Source organism: Ixodes scapularis, unplaced genomic scaffold, assembly GCF_016920785.2.
Source record: "Ixodes scapularis isolate PalLabHiFi unplaced genomic scaffold, ASM1692078v2 PGA_scaffold0__279_contigs__length_252992795, whole genome shotgun sequence".
NCBI lineage: Eukaryota > Metazoa > Arthropoda > Arachnida > Ixodida > Ixodidae > Ixodes > Ixodes scapularis.
Window position 1 is genome coordinate 124,363,270 of NW_024609835.1, and position 15,965 is coordinate 124,379,234.

The 15,965-nt window shown below is 48.6% G+C and overlaps 1 pseudogene; it reads right to left on the minus strand.

Annotated features, from left to right (window-relative positions):
- Positions 1–5,356: 5,356 nt before the first annotated feature.
- Positions 5,357–15,468, minus strand: LOC115311806 (annotated as a pseudogene).
- Between the last annotated feature and the right edge of the window lie 497 nt (positions 15,469–15,965).

The window sequence follows — 15,965 nt, forward strand, 5'->3', positions numbered from 1 at the left end:
TTCGTACACTTGCACCGATTGCATTCACAGCAGCCCAAAAACCAGATATGACATGCATCGGTTAACCGTGGCTCCTAGCTGCTTCACAAGGCTACCCTTTGCGTTAGTTCTCACGCTGTGTGCGGAGAACGCTCGTCCAGGTGACTTTGCCGCTGTTGCTTCGGTTGCTGTGAACGCAACCAACACAATTGAGTGATAGAGCCTTGTGGTATGTGTAATTAATTATGTTTCAACCTTATTCTAGGTCGCACCTTGCGAGGCCGAGGACCCCTGTGATCAGGACGACAAGGAGGAACATTCAGCGGAAGTTTCAAGTGCTGCGCTTCCACCTGCAGGCTCGTTGGAGAGGCCTACCCCACCTGTAATAGTCCTCGACCAAGGCGTGCACGTGTCGAGTGGTGACTTTGGGGAAAACTTTTCCCGTATGATCGATCAGGGTAACGTATGTTCCTTTACGGCCATCCCCAACATAGAGTTTCTCAATGTTCTGGAGAAACTCGTGTCTGGAAAGACACCCAAATCAACAAGAGCTGCACTGCCAGCAAGGGATAGAGTAATCATGACCATGATGGCTCTGAAGCATGCTCTGACATTTGATTTCTTGTCAAATATCTTTGGAGTGTCACCATCAACCGCAAGTGCCACTGCAAGAAACACAGCACAGCTCCTAGCTGTGTTTCTGAGAAAGGCAATAATCTGGCCCTCCAAGGATGAAGTGCTGCATAACATGCCGGTGTGCTTCCAGAAATACTCTCATGTTCGCATCGTACTTGACTGCACAGAGATTCCTGTAGGCACACCTAAGTGCCTTAAGTGTCGTATAAGCACATACTCTCATTACAAAAAAGGGCACACAATCAAGTATGTGGTAGGTGTTTCACCCGCTGGTTTGATCACCTACATTAGCAGCGGCTATGGAGGTCGTGCCTCGGACAAGGCTATATATCTTTGACCAGAGTGGTCTGGTAGACAAGCTGTTGCCGGGGATAGACCATGTAATGGTGGACGAGGGGTTCCTGATCGACAACACGTGCGAAACAAGGCTGATAGCTGTGGTGAGGCCCCCCTCCCTACATGCTAAGAAGCAGCTCTCGAAGGCCGAAGCTCTTGCCACGAAGAGCATAGCTGCGGCACGAGTTCACGTGGAAAGAGTTATCCAGCGGATGAAGCTCTTTAAGATTACATCCCAAAGGATGCCCTGGCACGCGGTGCCAATAGCTGATGATGTGCTCACCATTGTATGTGGCTTGGTGAACTTATCTTCACCAGTTCTAGCAGATAACAGGTTCTTCTAAGCCTTCTGTAGAAGCAGAGTTGAGTTGATACCGTGCTAGACAAAGCCGCAGGAGCGTGCGGCATTGGACTACCGTAGAGTACCGCGGATCCGCCTCATTCCACATTAAGCGCCCATTACAAAATTTGTAAGATCTGAGAAAATACGCATGGTACATTTATGTGTAAAATTCATGACCGGACAAGCGCCCATCCCCCATTTTTTCGCGATTATCTCCAAATTTTGAGTGGGCGCTCGCCCAGTATTTTACAGTATGTACACATGTTATGCCAGTGGCGAGAGGAACTGCTGCTGCCGAGTACCGGCCAATGGAGACATTTGCGGCTACCAACATCCATCTATCTGGCACGCTCTGTTGCCATACTGGCAGTCATTCACCTCGGGTGGTGCTTTCTACACGGACATTGCTCATTCCTTCAGATGATCGAAGGAACTCTACGAAAATTTTCATCTCGACAGTTCTGCTTTCAGCTTAATGTCATTGTAAGGATTTGTAGCAAATCAGCTGATTGTGCATCCTTGTAATCGTTTCAAAAGATGTAACTCCAAGGATAGATGATCGGTTTACTCAATGCAGATAATTGAAATCACATTAAACCAAATATTCACGACTCTCAGCAGCGCTGCTAAGCTGCAAGGTTTCATAGGTGTCAGCATAGATCTATCACTTGAGGCGGATGACAACCAGTACAGTAGCAGAGCAGGTTAGAAACCGGGTGTCAATAACCGCTAATCTTGCAACCATCTGCCAACCTCCGGTAATAGCCCCTTCACTGCTGGCGCAACGTACACGAATGGTCCGAGGCCACACTCTCCTGCAATCTCGGTGACTTTGGCTGCGGCCGGGCTGGATACAGGTTTTTTTTACGGCCTCTTGAGCAAACCACGGATGAGGCCAGGTGGAAGCACTACTGTGCGGCCGGTAGCCCCAGGCATAGGCGGTAGCATAAGTAGACCGATTGTGCACACCCGGGGACAGCTTTCCTTGGCATGCAGTCAAAGCTACGGGAGGGTACCGATCAGTGCTCCTAGCTCGCAGCAGGGTGGAACTGCGGCAAGGTGGGGTCGCAGCGCTTTGCGCATCCACAGGCATGATTTCTCCAGCTCTGGCGAGTATCCACGAGGATCCAAAAATCCAGCCCGGCCATAATACAGCACCGTTCCCTTCTTTTGTGTTAGCACGTGCCACCTTATGTCGGTTTCTGCAAGTCTTCTTTAATGTTTCACATTTTAACACATTCTTTTTTGTATCTACTGCAGTGTATGTATTTGTGCTTGTTAATGTTTGTATGTTTGTGAATATTTCCATAGTGACATACCTGGTTTTCACTATGTTGTTTCTGTGCTAGTGTATGCTATCCTGAGGCTGTTTTTCAACATGAAGCATCATAAGACACATCTGCTTGAATGTTCCACATTTCAACTCGTTCTTTTCGTTCAGTTCGTCACCTGTGTGTGCATGTTTGTGTGTGTGTCAATATCGCCACTTTGACGTTATCACTAGAGCACCTGGGGCATCTTGTTTTGTGCTAATGTATGCCACCCTGAGGCTGTCCGTGCATGAAGCTTCATAAGAGACATCTACTTGAGTGTTCCACATTTCAACCCATTCTATCTGTTCTGTTGGTCGCCTGTGGCTGCATGCTCGTGTACATTTGTCAGTATCGTCTCTGCGATGTCATCATCACCGATACATTTTCGGTACCTTGTTTTTGTACTAGTGCATGCATGCCAGCCTGAGGCTGTTCTTGCCAAATGAAGCTTAATGCATATTCCTTGATACCTGTCTGCTTCTGTCTCACATCTCTTCGTGTGGGCCAACCGTGTGTGCATGTTTGTTTTTCTGTCATATATATTACATGATTTTTGAAGGTGCCTTCTGGATGCCTCAGGAAAGCAGCTGCTAACATGTCGCTTGGAGACAGCTTCTCAGGGCCTGAAGAAATTAAATCCCTAAGTGAAACAGCAGCAGCCCTGAAGCTTCTAGAAGGCTCTTTTTTAGGCTCTTGCTACCACCTTCATTTTTTATTTCATTCATTCATTTATTATCTCTTGAGGGCCTGTTAGGGCATTATACAAGGGGGGGTCAATAACACACTAATAATCATTGTTTAAAATAAATTAACACTCACGGAGGGGAAGTCAGCAATACAGGTGAATCAAAGAACAACAGAATACAAGTAGTTATCAACATTACACGATTTTATTAATATTTTTAACGGTATGCACTGTGAACAATAAAAAGGAAGAAAAACAATTAGCAGATAGACATATTATTAAGTTCAAGGTAATTGATTAGTTCTTCGGCAAATCTATCAAGGTTAGTCTCGGTTACAACGCTATTGGGTAATTTATTCCAGTCCTTGATTGTCATGGGCAGATAGGAATTATAAAATGCTACAGTTGAACTAAAAATCGGGCGAACTTTGCGGGAGTTATCATGGCGGAGAGATATGCTGTGGGGTGCAAGGAAGAGGGATGCTCTAATAGAGGCATTATTATAGTATAATTTATAAAACAGGGTTAGTCGAGAATGAGTCCGCCTTAGCTTTGCTCCTTAGGCCTGTTACGCTAGTGAAACGAGCATTAATACCTGCACGCCATTCAGTATGGTAGTGTCCAACGTGATGGGAAAGATATCAGCAAGAGGGGCAGCCACCAATGTTTTAGAACAGAACTGTAGCCTGTGCTTTATGGAGTCTTAGGGGATGCTATTCCAAGAGAAAAAAAGGGCCTCTGAGTAAAACTTCGGCTGACTTCAGATCTTTACACAGATTTATTCTGAATGAAAATATTTCACACTTCCCTAGAATATTCGCATTAATTTTATTGCATATATAGAAGTGAATCGGCAGTTTATTAGTCAAAGGCGATTTTTACATAAGAAATATCACAAGCAGAAAACGTCTGCTCCACGAAGATGACCGCCACATTGGGACTTCTCAGCCTGACATGCCATACTCTTTCCTCTACGAGTGTCGGAAACTAGCACCGCCTGCGGCATGCCAACCAACCGCCCATAGACTGGCATGGCATGCTACATGCAGAGCTACTGACCGACAATCTGGAGAGAAGGGGCAAGTAAGTGAAAGTTGCCAATCTGACAGGCATATCTTCCTAAAGGAAGCGTTGGCTGGGGTTCTCGCCACATTCAAGGGTCCCTGTGAAGCCGTGCATCTAGAGGCACTGGGTTTTTAGAGCGCAGCTCTTAGGGGCCCGTTTCCAGCCTGAGCGGCGTCGCCGTTGGCGTCGCCGTCGGCGTCGCCGTCGGCGTCGGCGTAACCGCGCCCCTCCCTCTCCTCCTCCTCCCCCTCCTCCTCCCCTCCTCCCCCTCTTCCTCCCCCTCCTTCTCCTCCTCCCCTCATTGTGTAGTATGGTCCGGGCGGGTCACGTGACCTCGGGGGTAGGGGCACATGACCCGTTTCCAGCCTGTGCGGCGTTGGCGTCGGCGCGCCCCTCCCCCTCCTCCTCCTCCCCCTCCTCCCCCGCCAAGATCACGTGACCCCGGGGGGTGACTCCCCTCCCCCCACCGAAGTCACGTGACGGCCCGCCCAAGGTCATGTGATCCCGTCCCCTCGAGGTCACGTGACCCCCCGGACCTGCCCTCCTCCTCCTCCCCCTCCTCCTCCTCCCCTCATTGTCTAGTATGGTTCGGGGGGGGGAAAGGGTCGCGTAAAAGCACAGCTCTTACGCGACCCAGGAGGGGAGGAGGACTAGCAGGCATGATCACGAGGGAGGAGGAGGAATATACCCTCCACTCCTCCTCCTCAAGAGCTGCGCTCCAATTCGGTGTTACAGGAAGTTGTAAACGGCTTTCACTTTTTTTAAATTCTTTTTATGGCCATAGTTAACCCTTCCTATCCCCCAGAGGCCTAAGCGCCATCCTCGTAAATAAATGCTTCATCTATCTATCCATGGCCGTAGCTGAACCCATGCACTCTAAACATTCTAATATCCAGAAACTATGGCCATGAAGGGCCTATAGCCTCCCTAAAAATGTGATAAAAAGTAGAGAATGCCCCGAAATTCTTTTTATTGATTATAAATAAATGAGTTTTGAAGTCATAATACATGGACATCACGTTTGATCTGTGGATTTCTAACATGAACACAGAACTGGAAGTAAGCGTTCGAAGTACGCATTGTTCACTTTGGTGAGCAGAGACCACAGGAAAGCTTCATCAAGACCCACACTTAAAACTTCTATGCTACTATCAAAGTACGCATAAACAACAAGGTCGCATGTCCTCACATCTAAAAGCGCCATTCCCAGCTGCACCTGGGCATAGTGGGTACGGCGCACCTTCAGCGTGTAAATACCTGCATCATCTTTCTGGAGAAAGTCGCAGGTTTCGAGGAGAGCTTCTGCGCTCATGGTCTACCCCTTGGTAGGGCACTTGATGTCCAACAACTTTGCTGGCCTTCCGTCATCAAAGAGCACACCATCAGGAGAACAGCCAAGCCAGGGATTGCTTGGCGATACAATTAGGCCACAAGTGAACACTTGTACTTGTCTTGTAGCTTCATACTTCTGGCGTGTCTTGGGCTCTGACCGTTTACCAGACGCCGTCGCAGCGTTGCCGCGGAACGATGGCTGCATTGTCGACCGCACCTTCTTGTCCCAGTCGCCCTGCTTGTATGTTAACAATGAATAGCACGTTGTTCCTGTAATAAAGTGCGGCCGACAGCAAATGTTTTCATTGCAAAAACCACAGTGCATACCAAAAAAAATATATGCCTTTCTTGCAGTTAGATAACAACCAGCACCAGTCAAGAACACTGGGCAGGCGGATGAGCTCATTCATGATTCGTGGCGGACCATACCAAATAAGAAATATGTCCCTTAAATAAAATCACTGGCATGCTGGTAGTCATCAAGGAACCATGTAGCAGAGAACTCTTAAAACATGGGACGGCACAGCAAATCTTTCAAGTAGCAACAAATATTTCCAAAATTCACTGTTTGCTTCTCCTTGGAAAAGGTGCTTGTGTCTCCCTTGTTCTGTATGTTAAATCTTCGTTCCCTCGATATACTTCCATTCAGTTTATTTGATAACTCGACAAAATATTTCAACGGAATTGTTTTTGTTGGGAACTAAGTAACTGAACGCACTTCTATTCTGGCTTGATTTAGCATAAAATACTTTGGACAAACTGGACAAGGCTATATAGAACAGTAATGACACTAGGGGAAAACTTGCAATAAAGAAACCTAGAGGGAAGGTTCTGCATCTGTTACTGTTTTATGGACCAGAGGTTTCGAAATGTTGATGTATGTTATTCGTCCAAGTTCCCTTTGAACTTGTGTTCTGAGCGAGATAAATATGTTCGCTAATAATAAAACTTAGAGAAAGTCTACAGCGGAAATGTGCAACTCAGGTGTTTATGCTTTTCTATTTCAGTATTCCTGATTGTGAGGCTCCCAGTTGTCATGGACAAATTTCAGGAGCCGAAATGACGGTTTGAACCAAAGTACTAGCTTTGGCATATCTCCAGAGATTTTTATAACCATGCTCACTGGCCACAGCTATATCACCATTAAAGCTGTGTCACATTCAGCACCTTCATGTGTATGAGTTTGCGTCAGGATTGTGACTTGAAGCCATTTTGCTATTCTACCGAAAAATCAATATTGCAAGTGTTATTTTTTCATCAAACTGCAGAGTGTTGATAAAAGACACAACATTAAAGTTGCACCAAAGACGTTTCTGAGATCGTCTGTTCTTGGTGGTAAACTCATTCAACAGGCTGTAAGCATCTAAATATCTTAAAATTATGCTTGTGCGATACTCATTTTACTACTAAAAATGTGATTTGCGATTGGGATGCGCTTTTTTTTGAGCCGGACTTTCCGCACAAAAAGGGCGGAGCATAATCCAGCCAAGCGGGCGGCGGGGTGACGACACTGCTCGTCAGCGAACCTTAAGCTGCCATTCCCATAGCAGGCGACGCCACGTCGTCTGCTATGGGAGCGACGGCTTAGGTTGACTGTCGAGCAGTGTCGCCACGCCGCACCCCGCTCGGCTGGATTATGCCCCGCTCTTTTTGTGCGGAAAGTCCGGTGCAAAAAGGGCCGCATCCCGATTGCAAATCACATTTTTAGTAGGGAAACGCACGTTGCACGAGCATAATTTTTGGATATTTAGGATGCACAGAGCCCATCGAATGAGTTATCACCAAGGACAGATGATCTCAGAAACGTCTTTAGTGCACTTTTAAGGCACACACTAAGGCGAGCAATATGCGAAACACCGCTTCTGATTAATGTGAAATCAAAACCAAAGACATATACTTTCAAAACATTCCCAATGCTCACTAATACAGTTTAGCAAGCCTCTGGACATCTCTGAAACATGTAACATCTGACTTGTAGTGTGAATAAAGATGTGCTCTGCACACACGCCACTTGCCTGTAACCCGGCAGCGGCGTTGCATCATCCAGGCTGCCTTGTTGTCTTTCGTGTCGCGCAGCAAGGTGGCAGCTGTTTCCATAGAAACAACTACTTCCTTGTTGGACAAGATGGAACACCCTTCTGGAGGAGAGGCAGGGATTGCAGCAAGCCTATAGTCAGGAGAACACTGCCCTCCCAGCTTTCTACAATCTGGCAGAACCTCTCGTCCAACCTTGTGGGCTCCGGGGCACTGGAATAGCACACACAAACATCCGATACTATGCCTGCGGCCCAAAGCAAACTGATGCGCACCGATTATACCTAGGGTGACCACCCGTCCTGCGACTCGTGGGGTTGTCTCGCATCGAGGGGTCGTGTCCCACGTCCCGCGAGAGATTCCCGAATCTTCAAAATGTTCCGCATTTCACACTGTCGTAAAATTCACCCTGCAACTCATGGTGCTGCCGAACGACGGGGCACAGAAAAGCGCTGAGGTCCCTGGTAATTGTGTGAATTGCAATGGTACGCTATTTTCTACACAAGAATTGCGGGAAGCGACCGTCGTTCTTGCAGGAGATCCGACGCGCATGCGCCGTTGTGCCTCTCCCTTTGGTAGGAAAATAATGTAAGAAAAAACTGTTCGCCAAAAGTTTAAATACAAATTATTGTAATTATTTTCAAATCGCTGCTTCAATTTGAAAGGGTTGCTGTCGCATCTTTTTTTTTTCTTCAGTGAAGCCAGTCACACAAAGCAAAAAGCCTGCAACTCACAAAGGTTGAAAGAGCATAATCTTAAAATTTTGTGTAGGACCATGTTGATAAAAGTAAGCGTTAACAGGAAACAATACCTCGAAAAGGGTTTACGGTTTCTTATTTCCATTTGATGCATTGAGTTCTCCTGCAACCGATTTTTATGTTTTCAGCTTCGACACATTTTTAGCATTAAAAATATGTCATTGGGAGTGAAAACTTAATTGCTGCTATACAATTTGTATATGTGTAAACAGCATAGGTTATTGAATCTGTTAACAGCCTCGGTTCGTGGTGTGCGTGTTAATAAACTTTATCTAACCCCCCCCCCCCCCCCCCCCCCTGCCCCGCGTGTCCCGCATTTCGCTAGCAGGAAGGTGGTCACCCTAATTATACCACATACTTCCTTTTTTTTCATTTACTATGCAAAACAAAGATCATATGGGGATGAAATGCTACTAATAAGTGCATGCTTGCCCTATGTGGCCCTCATACTGTTTTGTTTTGTCTACACAACGCTTGAGTGTAAAACACCAACCATTGCACACGATCCAACATACTAACTTATTGTTGAATCGTGTATTGCCTATTCAATGGCCTTGCCAAGTTCCAATTACGCCTTGGGGCCATATAAACATGTCTCTGGCTCACCTGCATGACTGTTCAGCCCGCCGCCGCCTCCTAAAAAAGAAAGTAAAAATTCATAAACAAAAATTAACCTATGTCTTTGTACAGATGATACTCTGAAATCATTCGAGCAGAATTCTCATAAGCAAAGTTGAATTACATTTCTCAAACAAAATGCTCCCATGTCTCGAGAGAGAATTTAATGAGCCGAAAGAACTCTGGACTGGTTGTGTGTCAAAGGCTTTTTGAAAGGATAGGCGGCCAACATACACCCAAAAACAGACAGCTGTGCATCGACTAATAAAATAAACATTCGATGTGGCTGCAGTCACTAGTTATAATTCCAATCATTGTTGTCCAATTATCCTAATTTTTATTGGTGGCATAGTGCCACAAATAAAGATTAGGACTAATGGGACAACACCATGGCGATGGGAAACTGATTGTGCGGTGCCACTGACACCGCACAATCAGTGTCGTCCCATTTCTATTGATTAACCTGCTTATTAGGTTTTTGTTATGTCGGAACAGCCATAGTTGGCTTACTGATGTTTAATATATACAAGAAAAAGGAACAAGACCGGCCCTATGGCCGTTACAGACGGGAGCCAGGGATCGAATGCCTCAGTCCGGGGGGCCACACTCAGAAAGCGCGCGCCCTTCTTCGTCCTGCTGCTGATGATAGCTATTTGCAGAAGAACTGCGAGCACATCAATTCTTCCCCCCTACGACGAGGTCCTTATAACTGTCTGGGAGACGTCTGGCCCGTGGAGACCGCAGTTGACTTACGGACACTTGGGATGTTTTAGTTGCTGGCAGTTGTTGCGGAGCATCCGGCTCACCCAGGTCATCTGTCACGCTCCGCTCTGCCGGTTGCGTCGAGGCCTCTTCTGCTTGTGTCGTTTTCCGAATATGGTACAAGTGGCGACGTACCTTGCCACCGGCGCATTCAATGAGCCAAGAACGTGGACCTGCTCATCGCAAGATCTTGCCTCGAGCCCAGTCTGGCTTGGTCAGGAACTGGCGGACCAGTACTCTCTCCCCTCTGGAGAAGGGGCGAGCTGGACCCAGTGGATCTTGACTTTCCTTGGCCTCCGTTGCTGTCTTCGGCTGAAGTAGGTCAAGGGGGCATGGTAGCTCTCTGCCAAACATCGCTTTCGCCGGTGTCACTTCCGTAGCACTGTGGGCCGTGGAGTGCTGTCGAAAGATGAAACGAGCAAGTCGACGCTGGTATGCTTCCGCTTGTATCTTTTAGAAGTGCCCTCTTGAGTTCAGCGACATATCGTTCTGCCTGTCCATTAGTTGCAGGGTGATATGCTGCTGCAGTTACGGCCTGCACACCATTTGACGCGTAGAACATCTTAATCTTGTTGGAGACGAATGTGCCTCCATTGTCGGAAACAACTTTCCGCGGAATACCAAACGTAGCAAAAAGGTTCTGTAGTGCATTAATAACAGCTGCCGATGTTGCTTGTGGCATGTGACGTACCTCCACCCACTTTGTGCCCGCGTCAACTACAACAACGTAGGTCTGTCCGTGCACTGGCCCTGCGAAATTTAGATGCAGCGTGTGCCAGGGTGTCTCTGGACGTTCATAGACAGGCATCGGAGCCTTTGGTAAGTTCTTCTGTGTCGTTTGGCATTCACGGCAGTTCTGGACCGTCCCCTCAATCTCGCTGTCAAGCCCCGGCCACCAGACATAGCTCCGTGCACACTTCTTCATTGCCACCATGCCCCTGTGGCCTGCGTGTATAAGCGCTAGGAAATGAGGACGTGCTGTCGCGGGGATGATGATCCGAGAGCCCCAGGTAAGGCATTCTTGGTGAAGTGCCAGTGCTGCAGCTCTCCGCTTGTATGGCGTGAACCTGTCACCTTTGAGTTTGCCCACTGTGCCGTTCTGTATGGCGTTGTACAGTTCACACAAAGTGCCGTCTTGCTGCGTCAGACAGGCTATCTCCATGGCTGTGCATGGTGGTCTTGATAAGGCTTCAAACATTAGTATGTCACCAGGTGGCTCTGGCTCATTCTCACTGTCTGGTAGTGGCAGACGGCTCAATGCGTCAGCGTTTTGGTGGTTCTTCCCTGCCGGTAGACAATGTCGTGGTCATATGAAGACAGTTTTATGCACCATCTGGTCATCCGTGGAGACAGGACTTGAGCCGTCGGTTTCTTTGGGCCCAGAATGCCCAGCAAGGGTTGGTGGTCAGTGATGAATGTTACTTTCTTTCCCGCGATGTACTTGTGGAATTTGTGGGCTCCAAACACCACTGCGAGGCCCTCTCTGTCCAGCTGGGCGTAGTTCCGTTCTGCTGTTCCAAGGGTACGTGAAGCGAGAGCGATCGGTTCCTCTTGCCCCTGGTCGTCACGTTGAAAAAGGATGGCTCCGACGCCGTAAGGCAAAGCGTCGCATGACACAAAAAGCTCTTTCCTTTCGTCGTAGTGTGCCAGTACTGTTTGCTTGATGAGCAAGCTCTTCAGTTGTTCAAATGCTTTCTGGTGCCTGTTTTCCCATCTCCACACAGTGTTCTTCTGAAGGAGTTCATAAAGACAGCTGGCGATAGCTGCCCTGTCTTTCAGGAACCATTCTATGTCCAGGTATGTGCATACGCCGGGGAGACCAGTCAACATCGACTCCATGAAGCGCTGGGATATGGCTGGCGCCGCCGAAATCCCAGATGGAAGCCGTTTGACCTTGTAAATTCCTTTCAGCGTGTTGAGGTTCCGCACCTCTGCTGTCCCAGAAGTTGCGCAGAGCTGTTGATAAGCCTGGGTCAGATCGAGGGTGCTGGATACCTTGCTTCCTCTCAAGTTGCTGAGGACTTCGCCTGCTGTCGGCAGTGGGTAAGCTGCATTTTTAGCTGCTAAGTTCACTGTGCAGCGGTAATCGCCACAGATGCGTACCGTGCTGTTCTTCTTACGTACCAATACCAGAGGCGTTGCCCAGTTTGAGTGCGGAGTTATCTCTATTATGCCATGGTCTTGCAGTCGATTCAGTTCAGCTTCTACAGCTGATCGCAAAGCAAAGGGGACCGACCGTGCTTTCAAGAACTTCGGTGCTGTGCCCTCGACCAGTTCAAGTTGTACTGCAGGACCGACATGTCCTGTGATGTCTTCGCCGAACACAGACTGGTACTTGTCTCGCAGCTTGGCGACAAATTCGCCGTCCGACACATCATTGATCCCAGCGATGTCTATTCCGAGGTGTGAAAACCCGTTCCACCCTAGAAGGTTACTCCCGGCTCCTCTGATAACCAAGAGTGGCAATTTGCAGGACTTGCTTTTGTGCGTTACCTGCACGTTTGTGGTACCCAAAACTCGAAGCGACTGGCCGTACCACGTGCGCAGGAAGACTTTCCTGGTTTCCAGCCTTGGCGGGTCGTTAGTCCATGTGGAGCCGAATGTTGCTTCACTGATGAGCGTGCAGGCTGCTCCCGATTCGACTTCGAAAGTCAGGCACTTGCTGCCAACCGCCACTTTCAGTGTGAACTTCGGCACACTGTAAGCAGTTGGCACCGAGTTGAGCTCGTACAGTGTCGACGTGTCCAATGAGCGTTGGAGACTGACGTCTGGTGCCGTTGTCCGCAGCTAGGTGTGTGGCTGCTCAATGCTGTGGTTTTTGTGCGAGTTGTCTGTGTCTTTGTTTTTTGATGCACGCTTTTTCAATGTGCCCAATTTTCTTGCAGTAGTTGTAGGAGGCTGTCATAAATCTACAAGTGTCCGGGCTGTGCTGTGCGTCGCACAACCAGCAGCGTTGAGCGTTCCGGGCTTTTGGACGGTTTCTGGGCCGATCTTCGTTCCGTGTCTGGCAGCTAGTTGCACTTGCATTGTGCACGTCTTTGAATTCCGACTTCACCATTTTTAGGGGCGAAGCTCCTTATGGGCTAGCCATGTCCCTATGTCCGTCCGCCGTCGGGTGCACGTGCTGCTGCTCGTGAGCTCACGTGCTCACGAGCACGTGCTCCCGTGCTCGTGTAGGGCAAAAAAAAACCGCACCTCCACGTGGTGAATGATGTTGATTGGGGCGAAGCTCTGGTGGTGCTTGTCTGCGTAGACGGTGAGCCGCAGCATGCCAAGCCTTTCGTTCGTTTTCATCCATGTCAGAAAGATAATGTGTGGTATGGAACGTGGTTACATACGCATTTGAGCATTTGACCGCAGCGTGACATGGATGAAAACGAAAGAAATGCTCGGCACGCTGCGGCTCAACGTCTACGCAGACAAGCACCAGCAGAGCTTCGCCCCAATCAACATCATTCACCACGTGGAGGTGCGGTTGTTTTTTTTATCCTCCGCGGCGTTCTCTGCTCTCAGAGCGAAGTCGAAGGCCATCTGAAAGGTCAAGTCTTTTTCAGCGAAGAGGCGCTGCTACACTTGCTCGCTCCGCAGGCCGCACACGAAGCGATCCCGCAGCATCACTTCCAGGGGATGACTGTCGGGTTTGTCGCTTGATCTGCGCTGGTACCGAAGTTACAGTCCGCAGCGAGCTTCTTCAGGGCTGTCTTGTAAGCACTGACCATCTCGCCGACCTCCTGGTCGCGACGTTGGAAGCGTGCTCTGCTGAAGACTTCGGAAGGGGTCGGGTCAAAGTGAGCCTTCAGAGGTTGGCGATCTCGTTGAAGGTCACCTGGCTTGGCTGCTTGGGTTGTACGAGCACGCACACCACGTCGTAGGTCTCCACCCCGCACAGTGTGAGCAGGTGCGCACGTTTCTTCGAGGCGTCCTTTACATCGTTAGCCTCGAAAAAAAAACTGGAGCCACCCGTACCAGGGTTTCCATGAGCTGGAGCTGCCGTCGAACTCTGGAATGCGACCAAACTCAGGTGTGGCCATGGCGTTGCGCTGGTGGGCATTCGTTGTCAAGGCAGGGTGTCCGGTGGTTCGTGAGTTTCCCTCGTCGGCAATTGTTATGTCGGAACAGCCATAGTTGGTGGCTGTTCCGACACTGAGGAACAAGAATGGTCCTATGGCCGTTACAGTCGAGAGCCAGGGATCGAATGCCTCAATTCGGGGGGCCACGCTCAGAAAGTGCGCGCCCTTCTTCGTCCTGCTGTTGATGATAGCTGTTCGCAGAAGAACTGCGAACACATCAGTTTTCATACTGTGCCAGCACCTTATTTCATGGAGTGATTGCGTAAAAGAAAATTTAAGTATGCGAGAATACAAAATTTATTATGAAAGCTGAACCAAAGACACTTCAGAAGAGCAGTCTGTAAATACCCGTGCTTGGCAAGTGCAGAATTGAAGCAAGCCCCCATCAGCTGCTTCAGGGTGTCTGCCTCCTCTTCAGGTGCAAGTTCCAGGGGAGCTGGCAGAGTTTTAACATGGCAGAAGGCCTTCGGCAGTAAAGGCTCTCCATAAAGTGCTCGCCCAGGAGTTTTTTTCCACGTACACGCCTTATCTGTGGAGCTCAGGTATTCCAGCCGGTGAATTCCAGTTCTGCAAGATGAAACCGAAACCAAAGGTTGTAACAGATGACGCAACCTGCCTGTTCTCAGTTTTGATGTATGTACTGTAGCGTATGTTGACTCTTAGTTCCATCGTGCCACAATTAAGTCTGCGGTTTATGAAACGGCGAAACCCTACCACGTTAACGCATGGTGCGGTTGATCACAGCAGAGACACGTTCAGGGTATCGCCCATGTCGCAAAATCGCGGTAGTCCTGATCGCGCGCGCTTAAAGCCGAACCGACTATCGTGCTTTAATGAGAGACGTCAACGTGCGAAAACACCTGTGCCCGCGAGCACGCCCGCGCCCATAAAAGTATCGGCGAGCAACGATCAGGGATGCCGTAAGGCCATCTTGTACTCGCGCCGCACAACGAGGCCCGTTTGTGGGTACATATATACCTGTTGCAATGTAGAAGAGCGGCCACTGTGTGCTTGCAGCATTCCGACGGGCCTACCACGCACGAGCGGATTGCCCTATCGACTCTGAACTTGCAGCTGTCACCTCCTGCAACAAGCTCCACGTTGATCTCATAGGGGTACGTCTCCCCTCAAGCTGCTCGTCGCGAGGCACAAGGCAAAAATACTCACCTTGTCCTCGGACGATGTCGTTTTTCCGCAGAGGAAACGGTGGCCTGCTTGAAGTAAACGGTCTGCCTCCTCATAGCAACGCGAATATTTCGTTGCATTCGCAAAATCCAGAATGCTAGTCAGCAGCAGGGCTCTGCCCGTATCTTCGACCGTCAATACTTCCGCCATTTTGAAACTGCAGCAGTGTCCCCTATAGTTAGTTGGAGTTGCGAATATCTTCTGAAAAGTTGCACAAAGTGCATTTTCAGAACAGGGAGGTATTCAATACCGCAGACCTTTCACTCACATTCACAGCTAAAAGGTGGAAATATTGCAGTACATCTGAAAAGCAGATGTACTGAAAAGCGAAAGGAAGCAGATGACACGCAGACGAAATTCGTTGGCAGCAAAAGCGCCGTCGCTATGCAGACGCATTTTTTTTACTCGTTTTCTTTAAATTCAGGCTGGTCAGCAGCCTTTTGCCCATGCAGCCCAGCTTTGAATGTTTGAGACCTAAAAGTCTCTCAAAACAAACAAATGTGCGACAATATTTAACGAAGTACTGAAGCTCGAAAACCCATGCCAGGCATGCAGAAACAAAGTGCCACAGTTTCCAGAGGGCCCTCTGTCTCATAGGCCTGATTTACAAAAAGCACACTGCAGCGCTCTGTTGATGTCCTGGGAGACACTGCGATGAAATAAACTGCGGGGCACGTCTGAAACAAAGGTTGGAAATTAAGAGAAATCATAAAATTGAAGTCTTTCTAAAAAAAAAGAGGCCCACCCTTAGAGCAGATGCAGGTAACTGATGATAGACTAGCTGAAACAGGTACACTACATACTCCCTAAACCTAACACTCCAAACCAGTTACTCAAATATTGTTCTTA